This window comes from Bos grunniens, chromosome 19 (assembly GCF_055505025.1).
Source record: "Bos grunniens cultivar Pamir isolate PY7600 chromosome 19, Bosgru_T2T1.0, whole genome shotgun sequence".
In the NCBI taxonomy this organism is placed as follows: domain Eukaryota; kingdom Metazoa; phylum Chordata; class Mammalia; order Artiodactyla; family Bovidae; genus Bos; species Bos grunniens.
Window position 1 is genome coordinate 62,174,639 of NC_141183.1, and position 23,511 is coordinate 62,198,149.

Below are 23,511 nucleotides of genomic sequence, written 5' to 3' on the forward strand. Positions count from 1 at the left end.
TGTATGACAGTCTGAATGGAGTGAGAACCACAGAGATGATCCTTGGTGTGGTCCTATGTACTCCAGACAGAGACACAAGTCCACCAGAATGCATGGCGACTGGTAGCTGGGGCATGGAAATTGGAGAGCAATTCAGGGCAAAGGCTGCTGTTGACTGCTGGGAGATGGCCCAAGGGGATTAGAAGGAGGAAATCTGTGGCAGGAAATGCCTCTGGAGGAAGGGTAGTCAGCCATAGAGGCAGGGTGCTACTGCTGAGTTACATGCCAGTGTGGAGTCATTACTATAGCCTTTCTCCCCACACACTGGTGACAGCAGTTAGGCAGTAAAGAAAGACCCAGTGAGGGTGGCCCTTTGAGCATGCAATGTACTGAGCATTAGAGAAGAACCAGCCAGGAAGGTGCTTTGAGCTCCACCTGCCAGAATCTAGAAAAGAATCCTAATAGAGCCATATCTCCTGTGAGCCTGGCACTGCTGGGGTCCTCATGATCCAAGAAGCCATGCCAGCTTTATGCCTAGTACTCACTGGGTCAGACCCAAGTCCTCCAGCACAGCCTCAGGAGCAAACTGCTAAGGATGACCCACGTGTAGAACTTGGAATACTAATAGATGGAGAAATATACCATGTTCATGGATTGGAAGAATCAATACAGTGAAAATGAGTATACTACCCAAAGCAATCTATAGATTCAATGCAATCCCTATCAAGCTACCAATGGTATTCTTCACAGAACTAGAACAAATAATTTCACAATTTGTATGGAAATACAAAAAACCTCGAATAGCCAAAGCTATCTTGAGAAAGAAGAATGGAACTGGAGGAATCAACCTACCTGACTTCAACTCTATTACAAAGCCACAGTTATCAAGACAGTATGGTACTGGCACAAAGACAGAAATATTGATCAATGGAACAAAATAGAAAGCCCAGAGATAAATCCACGCACATATGGACACCTTATCTTTGACAAAGGAGGCAAGAATATACAATAGATTAAAGACAATCTCTTTAACAAGTGGTGCTGGGAAAACTGGTCAACCACTTGTAAAAGAATGAAACTAGAACACTTTCTAACACCATACACAAAAATAAACTTATACAGAGTGAAGTAAGCCAGAAGGAAAAACATAAATACAGTATATTAACGCATATATATGGAATTTAGAAAGATGGTAACAATAACCCGGTGTACGAGACAGCAAAAGAGACATTGATGTATAGAACAGTCTTATGGACTCTGTGAGAGAGGGAGAGGGTGGGAAGATTTGGGAGAATGACATTGAAACATGTAAAATATCATGTAAGAAACGAGTTGCCAGTCCAGGTTCGATGCACGATACTGGATGCTTGGGGCTAGTGCACTGGGACGACCCAGAGGGATGGTATGGGGAGGGAGGATGGGGAACACACGTATACCTGTGGCGGATTCATTTTGATATTTGGCAAAACTAATACAATTACGTAAAGTTTAAAAATAAAATAAAATTAAAAAAAAATGGATTAAAGATCTCAACGTAAGACCAGAAACTATAAAACTCCTAGAGGAGAACATAGGCAAAACACTCTCTGACATACATCACAGCAGGATCCTCTATGACCCACCTCCCAGAATATTGGAAATAAACAAAAATAAACAAATGGGACCTAATTAAACTTAAAAGCTTCTGCACAACAAAGGAAACTATTAGCAAGGTGAAAAGGCAGCCTTCAGAATGGGAGAAAATAATAGCAAATGAAGCAACTGACAAACAACTAATCTCAAAAACATACAAGCAACCCCTACAGCTCAACTCCAGAAAAATAAATGACCCAATCAAAAAATGGGCCAAAGAACTAAATAGACACTTCTCCAAAGAAGACATACAGATGGCTAACAAACACATGAAAAGATGCTCAACATCACTCATTATCAGAGAAATGCAAATCAAAACCCTATGAGGTACCATTTCACGCCAGTCCGAATGGCTGCGATCCAAAAGTCTACAAGCAATAAATGCTGGAGAGTGTGTGGAGAAAAGGGAACCCTCTTACACTGTTGGTGGGAATGCAAACTAGTACAGCCACTATGGAGAACAGTGTGGAGATTCCTTAAAAAACTGGAAACAGAACTGCCTTATGATCCAGCAATCCCACTGCTGGGCATACACACTGAGGAAACCAGAAGGGAAAGAGACACATGTACCCCAATGTTCATCACAGCACTGTTTATAATAGCCAGGACATGGAAGCAACCTAGATGCCCATCAGCAGATGAATGGATAAGAAAGCTGTGGTACATATACACAATGGAGTATTACTCAGCCATTAAAAAGAATACATTTGAATCAGTTCTAATGAGATGGATGAAACTGGAACCTATTATACAGAGTGAAGTAAGCCAGAAAGAAAAACACCAATACAATATACTAACACATATATATGGAATTTAGAAAGATGGTAACAATAACCCTGTGTACGAGACAGCAAAAGAGACACTGATGTATAGATCAGTCTTATGGACTCTGTGGGAGAGGGAGAGGGTGGGGAGATTTGGGAGAATAGCATTGAAACATGTATAATAAATATCATGTATTAAATGAGTCACCAGTCCAGGTTCGATGCATGGTACTGGATGCTTGGGGCTGGTGCACTGGGATGACCCAGAGGGAGGGTAGGGGAGGGAGGAGGGAGGTGGGTTCAGGATGGGGAACGCGGGTATACCTGTGGCGGATTCATTTTGGTATTTGGCAAAACTAATACAATATTGTAAAGTTTAAAAATAAAATAAAATAAAAAAAAAAAAAGAACTTGGAATAAAACCACACTTTTGCTTCAGAGGTGGAGAAACCAAGGAAGAGAATCAAAAACATTTCTATGAGCTATCCAACCTGCAGATTAAATCCACATGATCAACTAGGTAATTATTTTTGTCTATGGAATATTAAAAGGACAATGAGTATTCCCACAAAGAAAATGCTCTAGGTCTGGCAATTGTGGACATTGGAGGCAAGAACCTGCACAAGTAGGCTTTCAATTTAGATTCTACTTGCAAGTACAGTGTAGAAAGATGAACACAAAAAGAATATAAACAGGAGAAGATTTAGAAAAAAGAAGTAATGGAAGAAAGCAAAACTTCAAAGACAAGACAAAACAAGATGAACAAAGTTAAAATAGTTTTAATTGCCTTTCTGCATAAATCCCAACATAGCATTTACTTTATAAAGAGCAAGGTAGTCTTCCTCCCTGGTCTCTCCTGGATGCTATGCAACAATTTTTTAAGATTACTAGTGAATTTGGTAGAGGTATTTACATTTTTCAGGTATGGAGAAATTAAGAATAATCTTTGTTTTCACTAGTTCTGTTAAAGAGAGATGAATAGCATCTTAAATAAGCATTGTAAAGGTATTTTTTTGGAAGCACAAAGTGTCATGACTCTGTTCAAGTATCAGTTTAGTCAAGGAGTATATTTTGGGCTGTGACTACTCTATTGAACACACTGCATTTTGCTTTTTTCTTATTGAAATATAATTGATTTACTATAGTGTGTTAGTTTCAGGTATACAGCAAAGTCATTTATTTAAAAACATATCTGCATATATATTTGTTTTTTCAAGTATTTTCCATTATAGTTTATTACAAGATATTGAATACGTTTCCCTTGCTATACAGTAAATTCTTGTTGTTTACAGAGCATTTTACAGTAGAATACTTCTGCAGCAGATGGCCAATTTCTGTTTTTTGAAGAGTGGACTTGGGATACCTTTTGCTTTTGATCATATTGAAAGGTGTTCTAAAAATTCAGAACCTATCAATCCCTTTTTATGTTTCTCATTTAAGCTAAAGGAAATTGCATTACAACTACTTAAAAATAGTAGAATTGAAATATATAATTCCATTCACAAAAATGAAGACATTAATTCCAACGATAAATCTGAGACCAGAATACAAAATCACAGTAACCACCTGCTTCCACCATCATGTGAAAAAAAAAAACACTTAGTAGAAGCTGTCTATTATGTATTTCTTTATAGCTTTTCCCATCTCCACCCTCTATGCCTTTTTTCTGATATTTTATGTAGTCCTTAACTTAAGATACAAAGGTAGTGAGATAGATGATTTTGTAAAAGCTCTCTGCTAGAAACTATTCATGGCTTCCTTAATTTAAGGTCTATAGTTGCTTTTATAGGCAATGCTATCTACCAATGTTGCAGATGCTAGGCTTTTGTGATGGACATAACTACATTCAGTCTCTATTTTCTGATTCAAATCATCTGACAACATTTTGCAGTCTAACACTAAGACACCAAATCCATTTCTAGTTTGCTATGTGTATTTATTTATTTTCATTGGTCAACAAGCCTTCAGAAAAATTCAGTTGTCAGCTTTAAATGTTGTAGCTATTAATCTCTTAAATTGCATAGACATGAAAGAAATTGACTAATATACAAAAAGTCAACATTTTTTTTCTTTAAACAATAAGTTCAGGTGCGAGATAAAAAAGGCAGAGGAGTAAGAAGCAGAGTTCACCTCCCTTCACAGAAACATTGAAAATGCATCTACAGTTGGAGTAATTCACACAAAACTGCTACTGAATACCTACAGAAGAACTCAGATGTCCAGAAAGATAAGAAAACCTCCACAGGACAAGCCAGAACAAAAGGAAAAAAAAAAAAAGAAATCAGGGGGAGGGAGCTGTGAAGGAAGAAAGTTTCGTGCACCTTGGGAAGACTCCTCACCGTGGAGAGATTAGACTGGACAGAGGGAGAATTTCAGCACCTAAAGAAGGGAGACCCTAATGCTGGGACAGATGGAGGCGGGAGGAGAAAGGGTGACAGAGAATGAGATGGCAGATGGCATCACCGACTTGATGCACATTACTTTGGGTGAACTCCGGGAGTTGGTGATGGACAGGGAGGCCTGGTGTGCTGCGATTCATGGGGTTGTGAAGAGTCAGACACGACTGAGTGACTGAACTGAACTGAAAGAAGAGAGAGCAGTAACTGGTTTGTGGAAAGCAATATGGAGAGTAGCCTACACAGAGGGTCAGAACCACCACACTGAGTTCCCCAACGTGAGATACCCCTCTGATAGTGAGGGTGGGAGTCAGGTGCTGAAGCTCAAACTCCAAAGCTCAGGCTCAGGGAGAGGACTAGGGTTAGGAGTGGAAACAGCCTATGTTAGATGTAGAAGCAGCCAGGGTTAGATTGGGCCATGGCAAATGTCAGTATACCAAAAAGAAGCCTGATACACCAAAGAGGCAAAGCACCATTATTGGGAGGTGCCTGAGGAGAGGTGCAAGATCACCATCATAATTTATTTCCCTGTGAACACTCCCAGGCAATAGGACACTGCATTCAGGAGCTCCAGTGTGAGTATAAGTCACTGCCGCCATCTTGGGCTCCATAGGCAGACACTGACCACATCTTCTAGATCGATGCGCAGACACCAGGTCCCATACCCACTAACTTAGAAGGGCAAAGACAGATTTCCCCACTAGGAATTCTGCCATTGGGCCATACGACCTGCCCCAATTGACCTTAAATATATGGACAGTTCTAGCTACTATCAATGCTGCCAGCAGGCCTCAGGACCTGCTCTTGCTGATCCAGAAGGTTGTGGATAACTTTCCCAACCACTGGAAATTCACCAGTGGATGCCAGAGCTTGCCTTACTGTACCAGGACTGTACACAAATCTCCCACTTCTAAGAAATACACAAGTGGGTGCAGGGACCCTCCATGCTGTCCCAGGAGCACGCTGATAGCTCTTGCTACTAGGAAACTTACCGGTGGGTTCTGGGACCCAGGGGAGGGGCTGAAACCACAACTGAATCCCAGGGGTGTATGACTAAGGAAGAAGAGCTGAAATCTCTTCTCATGGGTGCATGAACTTTGAAGTTGTATCTCCACCGATGGCTTCCTAAATTCAGCACCTGGGAAACATCCAAAAGAACAAGTGTTCTTGCAGCTGATCCAGGTCTGGCTTTAGTAATGATTATCTCTGTGGGCATGTAAGCACAAGGTTTAGACCAGACCAGAGTCTGAGCTGCTTCTATAGCTCCCACCACGAGTCCAGATACTATTGTAGTCCTGGGACCTGAACTCAGTGGATCTTCACCAGAGGCCAGGTAAAAACACCTGATAATCACTACAGCGAGTTGCCAGCATACCAGTTAAGACAGAACAAAGAGTAGTATCAACAGCTGTATACTTTGTGAGCCTGCACAATGAGTGAAAGGGGACACAAAAGAGCACATTCACAGATGAAAATCTCCAGAGGAGGAATGCTTAGTGGCTTGTCTCTCAGCAAGGCTCCTCCAGTCTTGCTTACCTCAAACCACATATCAGAATCACAGCCAAGAAACAGATCTAAGGGTCTCTACTTCAACAACTAGGGAGCAAACCCAGCCCCTGATAGGGCAGTGACAACCACAGAGCAAAGAGAAGACCCTGCTGGCCACGGCCTCTGGAAAAATCTCACCCAAGGAGATAGATAACAAGGAGGAAGATAACCAAGGAGGAAGATAACAGAAGCAAGAGGAACTATAAGCGTGCATCCTGTGGAATGAGCACAATAATTTTGACAAAATGAGATGACTAAGAAATGTGCTGCAGGTGAAGGAGGCAGGCAAAAACCTATAAGAACAATTAAATAAAGAGGAGATAAGCAATATATCTGAAAAAGAATTCAGAATAATGATACAAAAGATGATCCAAGACCTCAGAAAAAGAATGGAGGCATAGATCAAGAAGTTACAAGAAAACTTTAACACAGATCTTGAAGAACTAAAGAACAAGCAAAGAGATGAACAAGACAATGGCTGAAATGAAAAGTACACTAGAGGGAATCAATAGCAGAATAACTGGCACAGAAGAACAGAAAAGTAACCTGGAAGATAGGATGCTGAAAATTTCTGCCACAGACAGAAAAAAGAAAAGAGAATGAAAAGAAATGAAGACAGTCTAAGAGACTTCTGAAACAATAAATTCATCAACATTAGAGTTAGAGGGATTCCCAGAAAAAGAAGTGCAAGTGCCTGAGAAAAGGTTTGAAAAGATTATAGTCAAAAACTTCCCTAACATAGGATAGAAAATAATTACCCAAGTCAAGGAAGCACATAAGATAAACCCAAGGAGGAACACTCTGAAACACATATCATTCAAATGAACAAAAATAAAATACAAATAAAAACTTTAAAAGCAACAACTAATATACAAGGGAATCCCCATAAGGTTATCAGCTGATTTTCAGCAGACACACTGCAAGCCAGAATGGAGTGGCAGGATATACTTAAAGTAAAGAAAGGGAAAAGTCTACAAGCAAGAATACTCTACCTAGCAAGGCTGTCATTCATATTTGAAGGAGAAATCAAAAGCTTTACAGACAAACAAAAGCTAAGAGAATTCAGCATCACAAAACCACCTTTACAACAAGTACCAAAGGAAATTCTCTAGGCAAGAAAAGTGAGAAAAGAGAACAAAAGAGGAAGGAAAACAGACCTACAAAAATCCCCCAAAACAATTATGAAAATGGCAGTAGGAATATATATATCAATGACCTCCTTAATGCAAATGGATTAAATGTTCCAACAAAAAGACATAGATCAGCTGAATGGATACAAAAATAAGACTCATATATGATGCCTATAAGAGAACGACTTCAGACCTAGACACACATACAGACTGAAAGTCAAAGGATGGAAAAAGATATTCCACACTAATGAAAATCAAAAGAGAACTGGAGTAGCAATATTCATATCAAATAATATAGACCTTAAAATAAAGACTGTTAAAACAGAAAAGGAGGACACTACATAATGATCAAGGGATTAATCTAAGAAAAAGATGTAAAAATTGTAACTATTTATGCACCCAAGATAAAACCATCTCAATATATAAGGTAAAAACTAACAGTCATAAAAGGGGAAATTGAGAGTAGCACAATAATAGTGGGGGACTTTAATACCAAATTTACACTAATGGACACATCACCCAGGCAGAATATTAAAAAGGGAACATAAACCTTAAGTGACACTTTAGACGAGAGAGACCTAATTGATATTTCATCTGAAAGCAACATTTTTTTCTGAAGTACACATGGAGGTTTCTCCAGGATAGATCACACCTTGGGTCACAAATCAAGTCACAGGAAGTGGAAGAAAATTTATTTTAGATGCCATATCAAACAACTTTTCCAACCACAGTGCTATGAAATTTAAAATAAACTACAGGGGGGAAATCATAAAAAACACAATCACATGTAGCTAAACATTGTGTTACTAAATAACCAATGGATCAATGAAGAAATCAAAGAGGAATTTAAAAAATACCTAGAGAAGAGTGACAATGAAAACATGACAAACCGAAACCTATGGGTCACAACAAAAGAAGTTCTAAGAGGGAAGTTTATAGCGATATAATCTTACCTTAAAAAATGTTAGCCACAGCAATCAGAAAAGAAAAATAAATAAAAGGAATCCAAATTAGAAAAGAAGTGAAACTCTCACTGTGTGCCGCTTATGTCACATTGTACATTTGTTGCTCAGTCACTCAGTAATGTCTGACTTTGTGACCCCATGGACTGCGGCAGAGCAGGCTTTCCTGTCCTTCACTATTTCCCAGAGTTTTCTACACATAGAAAACCATGAAGATGCTACCAGAAAACTGCTAGAATGAATTTTGTAAACTTGCAGGATACAAAATAAATAACACAGAAATCCCTTGTATTCCTATGCACTAACAATAAAAGATGAGAAAGAGAAGTTATGAAAACAATCCCATTTACAATCATAACAAAAAAGAATTAAATACCTAGGAACCAGATCAGATCAGATCAGATCAGTCGCTCAGTCATATCCGACTCTTTGTGACCCCATGAATCTCAGCACACCAGGCCTCCCTGACCATCACCAACTCCCGGAGTTCACTCAGACTCACGTCCATCGAGTCAGTGATGCCATCCAGCCATCTCATCCTCTGACATCCCCTTCTCCTCCTGCCTCCAATCCCTCCCAGCAACAGAGTCTTTTCCAGTGAGTCAACTCTTCGCATGAGGTGGCCAAGGTACTGGAGTTTCAGCTTTAGCATCATTCCTTCCAAAGAAATCCCAGGGCTGATCTCCTTCAGAATGGACTGGTTGGATCTCCTTGCAGTCCAAGGGACTCTCAAGAGTCTTCTCCAACACCACAGTTCAAAAGCATCAATTCTTCGGCACTCAGCCTTCTTCACAGTCCAACTCTCACATCCATACATGACCACTGGAAAAACCATAGCCTTGACTAGACAGACCTTTGTCGGCAAAGTAATGTCTCTGCTTTTGAATATGCTATCTAGGTTGGTCATAACTTTCCTTCCAAGGAGTAAGCGTCTTTTAATTTCATGGCTGCAGTCACCATCTGTAGTGATTTTGGAGCCCCCCAAAATAAAGTCTGACACTGTTTCCACTGTTTCCCCATCTATTTCCCATGAAGTGATGGGACCGGATGCCATGATCTTGGTTTTCTGAATGTTGAGCTTTAAGCCAACTTTTTCACTCTCCACTTTCACTTTCATCAAGAGGCTTTTTAGTTCCTCTTCACTTTCTGCCATAAGGGTGGTGTCATCTGCATATCTGAGGTTATTGAGATTTCTCCCCGCAATCTTGATTCCAGTTTGTGTTTCTTCCAGTCCAGCGTTTCTCATGATGTGCTCTGTGTATAAGTTAAATAAGCATGGTGACAATATACAGCCTTGACGTACTCCTTTTCCTATTTGAAACCAGTCTGTTGTTCCATGTCCAGTTCTGACTGTTGCTTCCTGATCTGCATACAAATTTCTCAAGAGGCAGATCAGGTGGTCTGGTATTCCCATCTAATGTTGGCAATTTGATCTCTGGTTCTTCTGCTTTTTTTTAAATCAATGATACTCCAATAAAATGTAAAACAAATAACTTTGAAATTATATTGCTTTTTATGGACACTTTGCAAAAAGTAATTTTGAAAATATATAATGAAAATGTGCTCTAAAGATTGAATATGCTCTTAAAGCTAGGAGAGTTAGAAGAGTCTTTACCATCTGAGTTTCAACCCTCTCCACATCCCCAAAGATTTTACTCCCTTTTTACAAGTGAGGAAACTTTACCAGGCAAATGAAAAACTTCCCATGGTACCATAAATCATTGTCATGGAATCTCATATATTTTTTCTGATCTGTATTCATTCTACTTTTCAATATGAAAGATTTTTGAAATATTGAGGGTGCATTCAAACCCAAGTTCATAAAAGAGCTAATGTTTAACTGGTTGTATTAAAACTTCTAAAAATAAAAATACATCAAAGTGATACAAAATGAATCATCCTTTTCAAACATATCTCATTAGAATGTAGCTCAAGTTATATGGTCTTAAATGAATTTTGATTCTCTAATAGAGACCCTGACACCCTGCCTCATCCTGGACCACCATCTCTTGCAGAGATAATAACTGTTACTTGGAGATCTTAACGGTTACTGGGGTCTTACTTCATGTAGATGTTTCACCTGTAACCAGACTATTTCCACAAAGTATAGATTGCTATGTCTTACAAATGTGGAGCACAGGCTCAGAATAAACTCAAAATTTCCACATCCTTTTTAATATTGTGCTTGGACTGTGAGTCACCACCATCAGGCACTTATCCTCCATTTTAGTTAATTCATTCATCTAGGTGCTATACCAACCCAGTGCCTCTCTTTTCTCCCGGTAATGAGTGTCCATAGTTTCTTACACCAACATCTCCTGAGCTTAGACACCATTAGGAGATTTGAAGATAAATGAAAAGTTTAATGTAGATACCATGGATGAAGGTGATCTGTGCAAGGCACAGAATATTGTGATGTTTCAGTGACACATCTGTTTCTCATCCAGAAGATCACATCAAGCAGCGTTATTTGGGTGAAATGGACTTATGACTGGGAATGAACCCTTCCTTCTGATACAGGGCCATGCTTCTTAATCAAGGTTTATGTACCTTAAACTTTCTCCTTCGTTATTGTTGCTATCATCCAAGGAAGCTTGCAGATGTGCTTGAAAATATCTGATGTAACAATAAATAAATTGATCGGGAACTGCTTTAAGAACTTGATATAGTTAAAAACACAACCATTTCTAATTTTGGACTTTAAATGAACAGATGATACCAGCACCCTAGAGAGGTTTATTTGTAATGTTTGGGCATTGAGGAGCATTAGACTGAGAATGAGTGGAACATAGGAATTAGGCTGCTCTGTGCTACTGCCCACATTTACTATTCTTTCTCACAAACAACAGCAATTGATCTTGACACTCTGAATGGCTAAAATTAGAAACTGTATTGGACAACACTAGCAATGGCGATCATACTGTAAATACAACTTACAGGTGTATATCTATATATATATATAGGCTTCCCTTATGGCTCAGCACTAAAGAATCCATCTGCAACGTAGCAGATACAGAATATGAGGGTTCGGTCCCTGGGTTGGGAAGATGCTCTGGAGAAGGCATGGCAACCCACTCCAGTACTCTTGTCTGAAGAATTCCATGAATATAGAAGCTTGGTGGGCTATAGTCCATAGAGTCACAAAGAGTTGGACATGATGAAGCCATTTAGCACACATGCACTATATATGCATATATACATATATATATTTGTTCAAATATATATTCAAACATATATATATATATATATCTTTTTCTCTTTAAAGGATGATTACCTTAATCTTCAGATTATTTCAGATATTTGGAACTACTTTATTTTAATTTGTTTTTCTTTAAAATTTTAATACCTTTTCCAAAGTTTTATTGAGGTCTTGTTGGTAAAAATTATATGCATTTGAGATATATAATATGATGGTTTTATAGAAATGTACATTGTGAAATGATCATGAGAATCAAGAAAATTGCCTCTTTTTTTTGTTATTCCACCCCACCCCACCCCATACTCCTCCCCTCTAGAAAGTCCATGCTTGTTCTCTGTATCTATGAAGCTGTTTTGTTATTCCTGTTTACTTGTCTTGTTTTATATATAGCACACATAAGTGAAATCACACATTATTTTGTCTTTCTCTGACTTATTTTGGTTAGCGTAATTCCCTATAGAAATATCAATGTTGTCACTATAGCAAAATTTGGTTATTTTTTTATGGCTGAGTGTATATATATATCACTTTAAAAAAGTATTTATCCATCAGTGGACACACATATCTTGATTTTTTGTAAATAATGCTTTGATAAACAAACTAGACAATCTAATCACATGGATAACAGCCTTGTCTAACTCAATGAAATTAAGCCATGTTGTGTAGGGCCACCCAAGATGGGTGGGTCTTGGTGGAGAGTTCTAACAAAATGTGGTCCACTGGAGAAAAGAATGGCAAACCACTTCAGTATTCTTGCCTTGAGAACCCCATGAACAGTATTAAAAGGCAAAAAGATAGGACACTGAAAGATGAACTTCCCAGGTGGGTAGGCGCCCAATATGCTACTGGAGGTCAGTGGTGAAATAACACCAGAAAGAATGAAGAGACAGACCCAAAGCAAAAGCAACACCCAGTTGTGGATGGGATTGGTGATAGAAGCAAGGTCTGATGCTGTAAAGAGCAATATTGCATAGGAACCTGGAATGTTAGGTCCTCCATAAATCAAGGCAAACTGGAAGTGGTCAAATAGGAGATGGCAAGAGTGAACGTCGGCTTTCTAGGAATCAGCAAACTAAAATGGACTGGAAGGGGTGAATTTAACTTAGATGACCATTATATCTGCTACTGTGGGCAGCAATCCCTTAGAAGAAATGGAGTAACAATCATAGTCAACAAAAGAGTCTGAAATACAGTACTTGGATGCAATCTCAAAAACGACAGAATGATCTCTGTTCATTTCCAAGGCACACCATTCAATATCACGGTAATCCAAGTCTATGCCCCAACCAAGCACTGAAGAAATTGAAGTTGAATGGTTCTATGAAGACTTACAAGACCTTTTAGAAGTAACACCTAAAAAAGATGTCCTTTTCACTATAGGGGACTGGAATGCAAAAGTAGGAAGTCAAGAAACACCTGGAGTAACAGGCAAATTTGGCCTTGGAGTACAGAATGAAGCAGGGCAAAGGCTAATAGAGGTTTGTCAAGAGAACGCACTGGTCATAGCAAATACTCTCTTCCAACAACACAAGAGAAGACTCTACACATGGACATCACCAGATGGTCAACACCAAAATCAGATTGATTATATTCTTTGCAGCCAAAGATGGAGAAGCTCTATACAGTCAGCAAAAACAAGACTGGGAGCTGACAGTGGCTCAGATCATGAACTCCTTATTGCCAAGTTCAGACTTAAATTGAAAAAAGTGGGGGAAACCACTAGACCTTTCAGGTATGACCTAAATTAAATCCCTAATGATTATACAGTGGAAGTGACAAATAGATTTAAGGTACTTGATCTGATAGACAGAGTGTCTGATGAACTATGGACGGAGGTCCATGACACTGTACAGGAGACAGGGATCAAGACCATCCCTATGGAAAAGAAATGCAAAAAAGCAAAATGGCTGTCTGAGGAGGGCTTACAAATATTTGTGAAAAGAAGATAAGTGAAAAGCAAAGGAGAAAGGAAAGATATACCCATTTGAATGCAGAGTTCCAAAAATTAGCAAGGAGAGATATGAAAGCCATCCTCAGTGATCAAAGCAAAGAAATAGAGGAAAACAAGAGAATGGGAAAGACTAGAGATGTCTTCAAGAAAATTAGAGATACCAAGGGAATATTTCATAAAAAGATGGGCTCAGTAAAGGACAGAAATGGTATGGACCTAACAGAAGCAGAAGATATTAAGAAGAGGTGGCAAGAATACACAGAAGAACTGTACAAAAAAGATCTTCATAACCCAGATAATCACAATGGTGTGATCACTCACCTAGAGCCAGACATCCTGGAATGTGAAGTCAAGTGGGCCTTAGAAAGCATCACTATGAACAAAGCTAGTGGAGGTGATGGAATTCCAGTTGAGCTATTTCAAATTCTAAAAGATTATGCTGTGAAAGTGCTGAACACAATATGGCAGCAAATTTGGAAAACTAAGCGGTGGCCACAGGACTGGAAAAGGTCAGTTTTCATTTCAATCCCCAAGAAAGTCAATGCTAAAGAATTCACAAACTACTGCACAGTTGCATTCATCTCACACGCTAGTAAAGTAATGCTCAAAATTCTCTAAGCCAGGCTTCAGCAATACGTGAACAGTGAACTTCCAGATGTCCAAGCTGGATTTAGAAAAGACAAAGGAACCAGAGATCAAATTGCCAACATCTGCTGGATCTTTAAAAAAGCAAAAGAATTCCAGAAAGACATCTACTTCTGTTTTATTGACTACCCCAAAGCCTTTGACTGTGTGGATCACAACAAACTGGAAAATTCTTAAAGAGATGGGAATACCAGCCCACCCGACTTATCTCCTGAGAAATCTGTATGCAAGTCAAGAAGCAACAGTTAGAACTGGACATGGAACAATAGACTGATTCCAAAATGAGAAAAGAGTACAACAAGGCTGTATATTGTCAACCTGCTTATTTAACTTGTATGCAGAGTACATGGTGCAAAATGCCAGGTTGTATGAAGCAGAAGCTGGAATCAAGATTGCTGGGAGAAATATCAATAACCTCAGATATGCAGATGACACCACCCTTATGGCAGAAAGCAAAGAACTAAAGAGCCTCCTGATGAAAATGAAAGAGAAGAGTGAAAACGCTGGCTTAAAACTCAACATTCAGAAAACTAAGATCATGGCATCTGGTCCCATTACTTCACGGCAAATAGATGGGCAACAATGGAAACAGTGAGATCCTTTTTTTTTTTTTTTTTAACTCCAAAATCACTTCAGATGGGGACTGCAGCCATGAAATTAAAAGACGCTTGCTCCTTGGAAGAAAAGCTATGACCAACTTAGACAGCATATTAAAAAGCAGAGACAAAGGTCCTAGACAAAGGTCCATCTAGTCAAAGCTATGGTTTTTACAGTAGTTAGGTATGAATGTGAGAGTTGGACTGTGAAGAAAGCTGAGTGTTGAAGAATTAATGTTTTTGAAGTGCGGTGTTGGAGAAGACTCTTGAGAGTCCCTTGGACTGCAAGTAGATCAAACCAGTCAATCCTAAAGGAAATCAGTCCTGAATATTCATTGGAAGAATGGATGCTGAAGCTGAGATTCCAATATTTTGACCACCTGATACTCAGAACTGACTCATTGGAAAAGACCCTGATGCTGAGAAAGATCGAAGGCAGGAGCAGAAGGGAACAACAGAGGATGAGATGGTTGGATGGCATTGCTGACTCCATGAACATGAATTTGAGGAAGCTCCAGGAGTTGGTGAAGGACAGGGAAGCCTGGCATGCTGCAGTCTATGGGGTCGAAAAGAGTTGGACACAACTGAGCAACTGAACTGACCTGAACTGCAATGTACCATCAAATCTACCATCAAATCCAGGACACAAATGTAAGAAAGACTGAAGTTATTTAAATAAACAAATAGACTAATTAAAAATTTCAGAAATAGTTTACAGAATTCCTGCTATTTATTCATTCTAAATAAGTCTTTCACTTTTAAAATCTTGCATGCAGAAGCCTGGATACTTGAGAGAGAGAGATCAATTGTAATGAAAAGAAGAAAAGTATAGTATGGGTATTGCTAATTTCCAAACTGAATTTTAAGTTATTGAGCAAAACTCTATAGAGTTAGCATGTACCTTTTCTTAGTAATTATTCTTCTGTCCTAATTTAAATAACAAATAAGGAATAGTAATTTACAGAAATAAAATATCCATTGTCTCCACTAAAAATTGAACCTTCTTATGTTGGTTACAAATTATAGAATGGATGAGAAGAATCCTATTTCAAAAATACATCCTCAGTCGCGCTGTGGGGAGGGAGGGAGGGATGCTGCAAGCAAATAACACTGGCGTGCGCTCGCAGTGCCTCAGCCACACTGGGTCTGCCCCCGCTCACTGCGCGTGTAGCCTCCCTGCCCACACTGCTCGGGCTCTAGGTTGTTCCACCGGGAACAGTCCGAGGCTGGCCCTGGGTTGCATGTACCTCCCAGGTCCAAGCCGCTCAGGTTCAGGCACTCGGATAGTCCTCAGAGGCGCAGACTCAGTTGGGCCTGAGTATTGTGCTCTTCCCAGGTCCGAGCAGCTCAAGTGATGAGGTGTTTGGCGAGCGCCAATGCTGCGACTTATCGCCTCCCCGCCACTCGGTTATCTGGGCGCAAAACCGGCGCACCTTCTTAGGCAGATGTTAACCGTCCAGACCCCCAAGAAGTTTTAGTTAGCAAAGAAGCCTGCTTACAGTTTTATAGATAATGTCTCTCTGGGGCTGCGATTGCCCCCTTCCGGCTCTGGCTGCCTATCACCGGAGGGGGAAGGTCTGCAGCCGGCTATCTCTGTTCAATTCTTTGTTCCGTGCGCGGGCCTGGTGGTCTTAGGTTGGGGCTGGCTTTTCGCGTAGTAGATATCCCACAGTCTGGTTTGTTAGCCCAAATTATTTCGCTCAGATAGTGCTCAGGGTATTCAGGCCAGATTCTTACTCTAAGCGATGCAGCCCGCGCTGCGCCTCCCTGCCCAGCCCCCGCTTGTTAATGGCGCCTGCAGGCGTCTGCGCTGCTTCTCCACTGGGGGAGTTACCGTAGGACTCGCAATCTTCGAGTTTTAATTGTTTATTTATTTTTTCTTCCTGTTACGTTGCCCTCTGTGCTTCCAAAGCTCGGCACAGATTCGGCAGTGAGAAGGTTTCCTGGTGTTTGGAAACTTCTCTCTTTTTAAGACTCCCTTCCCTGGACGGAGCTCCGTCCCTCCCTCTTTTGTCTCTTTTTTTGTCTTTTATATTTTTTCCTACCTCCTTTCGAAGAGTTGGATTGCTTTTCTGGGTGCCTGATGTCCTCTGCCGGCATTCAGAAGTTGTTTTGTGGAATTTACTCGACGTTTAAATGCTCTTTTGATGAATTTGTGGGGGAGAAAGTGTTCTCCCCGTCCTACTCCTCCGCCATCTTGGCTCCTCCCCTATTTGTTGAGTTTTTAATAATAGTCATCTGACAGGTGTGAGATGATATCATCAATGTGATTTTTGTTTCCATTTCCTTGATAATAAGTGATGTTGTTCATCTTTTCATTTGCTTATTGGGTATCTGCAGGTGTTTATTTGGGGAAAAAATGTTTATTCAGATCCTTTTCTCATTATTTAAATTGGGTTGTTTTTTACATATTACTTTTGTTAATTTCTCACTTTTTTTTTATTTTAATATTTGCTTTATGCACTTAGGTGCTCCTATGACGGGTATATATATACATATATATATATATACAGCCATTATATATTTTTCAATTGATACTTCTATCATTGTTCAATGTCCTTATTTGTCTCTTGTTACAATTTGTTTTAATTCTATCCTGTCTGACATAAGTATTTTTACCCTCGGTTTTTTTTTTTTTTTTCTTCTATTTTTGCCCTTGCTTTTTTTTTCTTTTCCATTTGTATGTAATATCATTTTTCTATTCCCTTGCTTTCAATTTGTGTGATTCTTTAAACCTGAATTTCTTGTAGGCAGTATACATATATATATACATATACACAATTGCTTTTTATTTCATTTATTTATTTATTTTAATCAGACTGAACAAAGAGAAGAAATACAGTTCCACCCATCAGAACACTGACACAAGCTTCCCTAACCAGGAAACCTTGACAAGCCACCTGTACAAACCCACACACAGTGAGGAATAGCCACAATAAAGAGAACTCCACAAACTGCCAGAATCACAGAAAGGACACCCCATACTCAGCAATTTAAACAAGATGAAGAGACAGAGGAATAGCCAGCAGATAAAGGAACAGGATAAATGCCCACCAAACAAAACAAAAGAGGAAGAGATAGGGAATCTACCTGATAAAGAATTCCGAATAATGATAGTGAAATTGATCCAAAATCTAGAAATTAAAATGGAATCACAGATAAATAGCTTGGAGACAAGGATTGAGAAGATGCAAGAAAGGTTTAACAAGGACCTAGAAGAAATAAAAAAGAGTCAATATACAATGAATAATGCAATAAATGAAATTAAAAACACTCTGGAGGCAACAAATAGTAGAATAACAGAGGCAGAAGATAGGATTAGTGAATTAGAAGATAGAATGGTAGAAATAAATGAATCAGAGAGAATAAAAGAAAAACGAATTAAAAGAAATGAGGACAATCTCAGAGACCTCCAGGATAATATTAAACGCTACAACATTCGAATCATAGGGGTACCAGAAGAAGAAGATAAAAAGAAAGACCATGAGAAAATACTTGAGGAGATAATAGTTGAAAACTTCCCTAAACTGGGGAAGGAAATAATCACCCAAGTCCAAGAAACCCAGAGAATCCCAAACAGGATAAACCCAAGGCGAAACACCCCAAGACACATATTACTCAAATTAACAAAGATCAAACACAAAGAACAAATATTAAAAGCAGCAAGGGAAAAACAACAAATAACACACAAGGGAATTCCCATAAGGATAACAGCTGATCTTTCAATAGAAACTCTTCAAGCCAGGAGGGAATGGCAAGACATACTTAAAATGATGAAAGAAAATAACCTACAGCCCAGATTATTGTACCCAGCAAGGATTTCATTCAAGTATGAAGGAGAAATCAAAAGCTTCTCAGATAAGCAAAAGCTGAGAGAATTCTGCACCACCAAACCAGCTCTACAACAAATACTAAAGGATATTCTCTAGACAGGAAACACAAAAATGGTGTATAAATTCGAACCCCAAACAATAAAGTAAATGGCAACAGGATCATACTTATCAGTAATTACCTTAAACGTAAATGGGTTGAATGCCCCAACCAAAAGACAAAGACTGGCTGAATGGATACAAAAACAAGACCCCTACATATGTTGTCTATAGGAGACCCACCTCAAAACAGGGGACACATACAGACTGAAAGTGAAGGGCTGGAAAAAGATTTTCCATGCAAATAGGGACCAAAAGAAAGCAGGAGTAGCAATACTCATATCAGATAAAATAGACTTTAAAACAAAGGCTGTGAAAAGAGACAAAGAAGGTCACTACATAATGATCAAAGGATCAATCCAAGAAGAAGATATAACAATTATAAATATATATGCACCCAACACGGGAGCACCGCAGTATGTAAGACAAATGCTAACAAGTATGAAAGTAGAAATTAACAATAACACAATAATAGTGGGAGACTTTAATACCCCACTCACACCTATGGATAGATCAACTAAACAGAAAATTAACAAGGAAACACAAACTTTAAATGATACAATAGACCAGTTAGACCTAATTGATATCTATAGGACATTTCATCCCAAAACAATGAATTTCACCTTTTTCTCAAGCGCACATGGAACCTTCTCCAGGATAGATCACATCCTGGGCCATAAAGCTAGCCTTGGTAAATTCAAAAAAAATAGAAATCATTCCAAGCATCTTTTCTGACCACAATGCAGTAAGATTAGATCTCAATTACAGGAGAAAAACTATTAAAAATTCCAACATATGGAGGCTGAACAACACCCTGCTGAATAACCAACAAATCACAGAAGAAATCAAAAAAGAAATCAAAATTTGCATAGAAACGAATGAAAATGAAAACACAACAACCCAAAACCTGTGGGACACAGTAAAAGCAGTCCTAAGGGGAAAGTTCATAGCAATACAGGCACACCTCAAGAAACAAGAAAAAAGTCAAATAAATAACCTAACTCTACACCTCAAACAACTAGAAAAGGAAGAAATGAAGAACCCCAGGGTTAGTAGAAGGAAAGAAATCTTAAAAATTAGAGCAGAAATAAATGCAAAAGAAACAAAAGAGACCATAGCAAAAATCAACAAAGCCAAAAGCTGGTTCTTTGAAAGGATAAATAAAATTGACAAACCATTAGCCAGACTCATCAAGAAACAAAGGGAGAAAAATCAAATCAATAAAATTAGAAATGACAGTGGAGAGATCACAACAGACAATATAGAAATACAAAGGATCATAAGAGACTATTATCAACAATTATATGCCAATAAAATGGACAACGAGGAAGAAATGGACAAATTCTTAGAAAAGTACAACTTTCCAAAACTCGACCAGGAAGAAATAGAAAACCTTAACAGACCCATCACAAGCATGGAAATTGAAACTGTAATCAAAAATCTTCCAGCAAACAAAAGCCCAGGTCCAGACGGCTTCACAGCTGAATTCTACCAAAAATTTAGAGAAGAGCTAACACCTATCCTGCTCAAACTCTTCCAGAAAATTGCAGAGGAAGATAAACTTCCAAACTCATTCTATGAGGCCACCATCACCCTAATACCAAAACCTGACAAAGATGCCACAAAAAAAGAAAACTATAGGCCAATATCACTGATGAACATAGATGCAAAAATCCTAAACAAAATTCTAGCAATCAGAATCCAACAACACATTAAAAAGATCATACACCATGACCAAGTGGGCTTTATCCCAGGGATGCAAGGATTCTTCAATATCCGCAAATCAATCAATGTAATACACCACATTAACAAATTGAAAAACAAAAACCATATGATTATCTCAATAGATGCAGAGAAAGCCTTTGACAAAATTCAACACCCATTTATGATAAAAACTCTCCAGAAAGCAGGAATAGAAGGAACATACCTCAACATAATAAAAGCTATATATGACAAACCCACAGCAAACATTATCCTTAATGGTGAAAAATTGAAAGCATTTCCTCTAAAGTAAGGAACAAAACAAGGGTGCCCACTTTCACCATTACTATTCAACATAGTTTTGGAAGTTTTGGCTACAGCAATCAGAGCAGAAAAAGAAATAAAAGGAATCCAAATTGGAAAAGAAGAAGTAAAACTCTCACTATTTGCAGATGACATGATCCTCTACATAGAAAACCCTAAAGACTCCACCAGAAAATTACTAGAACTAATCAATGATTATAGTAAAGTTGCAGGATATAAAATCAACACACAGAAATCCCTTGCATTCCTATACACTAATAATGAGAAAACAGAAAGAGAAATTAAGGAAACAATTCCATTCACCATTGCAACGAAGAGAATAAAATACTTAGGAATATATCTACCTAAAGAAACTAAAGACCTATATATAGAAAACTATAAAACACTGGTGAAAGAAATCAAAGAGGACACTAATAGATGGAGAAATATACCATGTTCATGGATTGGAAGAATCAATATAGTGAAAATGAGTATACTACCCAAAGCAATTTATAGATTCAATGCAATCCCTATCAAGCTACCAACAGTATTCTTCACAGGGCTAGAACAAATAATTTCACAATTTGTATGGAAATACAAAAAACCTCGAATAGCCAAAGCGATCTTGAGAAAGAAAAATGGAACTGGAGGAATCAACCTACCTGACTTCAGGCTCTACTACAAAGCCACAGTTATCAAGACAGTATGGTACTGGCACAAAGACAGAAATATAGATCAATGGAACAAAATAGAAAGCCCAGAGATAAATCCACGCACATATGGACACCTTATCTTTGACAAAGGAGGCAAGAATATGCACTGGATTAAAGACAATCTCTTTAACAAGTGGTGCTGGGAAATCTGGTCAACCACTTGTAAAAGAATGAAACTAGAACACTTTCTAACACCATATACAAAAATAAACTCAAAATGGATTAAAGATCTCAATATAAGACCAGAAACTATAAAACTCCTAGAGGAGAACATAGGCAAAACACTCTCTGACATACATCACAGCAGGATCCTCTATGACCCACCTCCCAGAATATTGGAAATAAAAGCAAAAATAAACAAATGGGACCTAATTAAACTTAAAAGCTTCTGCACATCAAAGGAAACTATTAGCAAGGTGAAAAGACAGCCTTCAGAATGGGAGAAAATAATAGCAAATGAAGCAACCGACAAACAACTAATCTCAAAAATATACAAGCAACTCCTACAGCTCAACTCCAGAAAAATAAATGACCCAATCAAAAAATGGGCCAAAGATCTAAATAGACATTTCTCCAAAGAAGACATACAGATGGCTAACAAACACTTGAAAAGATGTTCAAATCACTCTTTATCAGAGAAATGCAAATCAAAACCACTATGAGGTACCATTTCACACCAGTCAGAATGGCTGCGATCCAAAAGTCTACAAATAATAAATGCTGGAGAGGGTGTGGAGAAAAGGGAACCCTCTTGCACTGTTGGTGGGAATGCAAATTAGTACAGCCACTATGGAGAACAGTGTGGAGATTCCTTAAAAAACTGGAAATAGAACTGCCTTATGATCCAGCAATCCCACTGCTGGGCATACACACTGAGGAAACCAGAAGGGAAAGAGACACGTGTACCCCAATGTTCATCGCAGCACTGTTTATAATAGCCAGGACATGGAAGCAACCTAGATGTCCATCAGCAGATGAATGGATAAGAAAGCTGTGGTACATATACACAATGGAGTATTACTCAGCCATTAAAAAGAATACATTTGAATCAGTTCTAATGAGGTGGATGAAACTGGAGACTATTATACAGAGTGAAGTAAGCCAGAAGGAAAAACATAAATACAGTATACTAACGCATGTATATGGAATTTAGAAAGATGGTAACGATAACCCTGTGTACGAGACAGCAAAAGAGACACTGATGTATAGAACAGTCTTATGGACTCTGTGGGAGAGGGTGGGAAGATTTGGGAGAATGTCATTGAAACATGTGAAATGTCATGTATGAAACGAGATGCCAGTCCAGGTTCAGTGCACGATGCTGGATGCTTGGGGCTGGTGCGCTGGGAAGGCCCAGGGGGATGGTATGGGGAGGTTGGGAGGGAGGAGGGTTCAGGATGGGGAGCATGTGATTTTTTTTTAAAAATAAAATTTAAAAAAAAAATAAAATAAATAAAAAAAAGAAAAAAAAAATACATCCTCAGAGACAAACCAAAATTTAATTTCTCAAGGTTCATGCTGTTGCTTTTGCAGCATTTGATGGAGGATCTTTTATATATATTGTAATAGATAAAATAAACCAGATTGCCAGTCCTTTTTCTTTCTTTTTAAAAGTAAACCATGTACCACCTTTTTTGGTTTAAATTGTATAGGATAAGTAAAACTGTATTCTATTAACCAATATGAGTGTATTTCTGTAAGTGTAGTTAATTTAAAATAGATTTAAAAAACAAAATACATGTCCTATTTCAAAAATATGTCAACATCTTAATCCCTAGAATTTGTAAATATCTTACCTTCTGTGGCAAAGGGAATTCTGCAATGTGATTAATTTAAAGATTTTGAGAGGGAAGAGATTATCCTGGATTATCCAGGGAACTCAATGTAATCACAAGGATCTTTATTTTAAAAAAAGGGGGCAGGGAATCAGGGAGTAAAAGAAGATATGATGATTGAAGCAGAGGTTGAAGAGAAGGCAGTGCTGAATGTGAGCCATGAGCAAAGGAATGAGGACAACCTCTTAGAAACTGAAAAAGGCAAGGAATGAATTCTCACCTTGAGAC

At 38.5% G+C, this 23,511-nt stretch overlaps 1 protein-coding gene across 1 annotated transcript in view; it reads right to left on the minus strand.

Moving 5' to 3' along the window:
* The window catches only part of LOC147352806 (uncharacterized), a 29,492-nt gene extending 12,571 nt beyond the window's left edge, over nucleotides 1-16,921 (minus strand). The window contains exon 1 of the mRNA XM_086355690.1: nucleotides 16,848-16,921. The gene's annotated coding sequence lies outside the window, so the exon portion shown is untranslated. The remainder of the gene's footprint in view (nucleotides 1-16,847) is intronic.
* Between the last annotated feature and the right edge of the window lie 6,590 nt (nucleotides 16,922-23,511).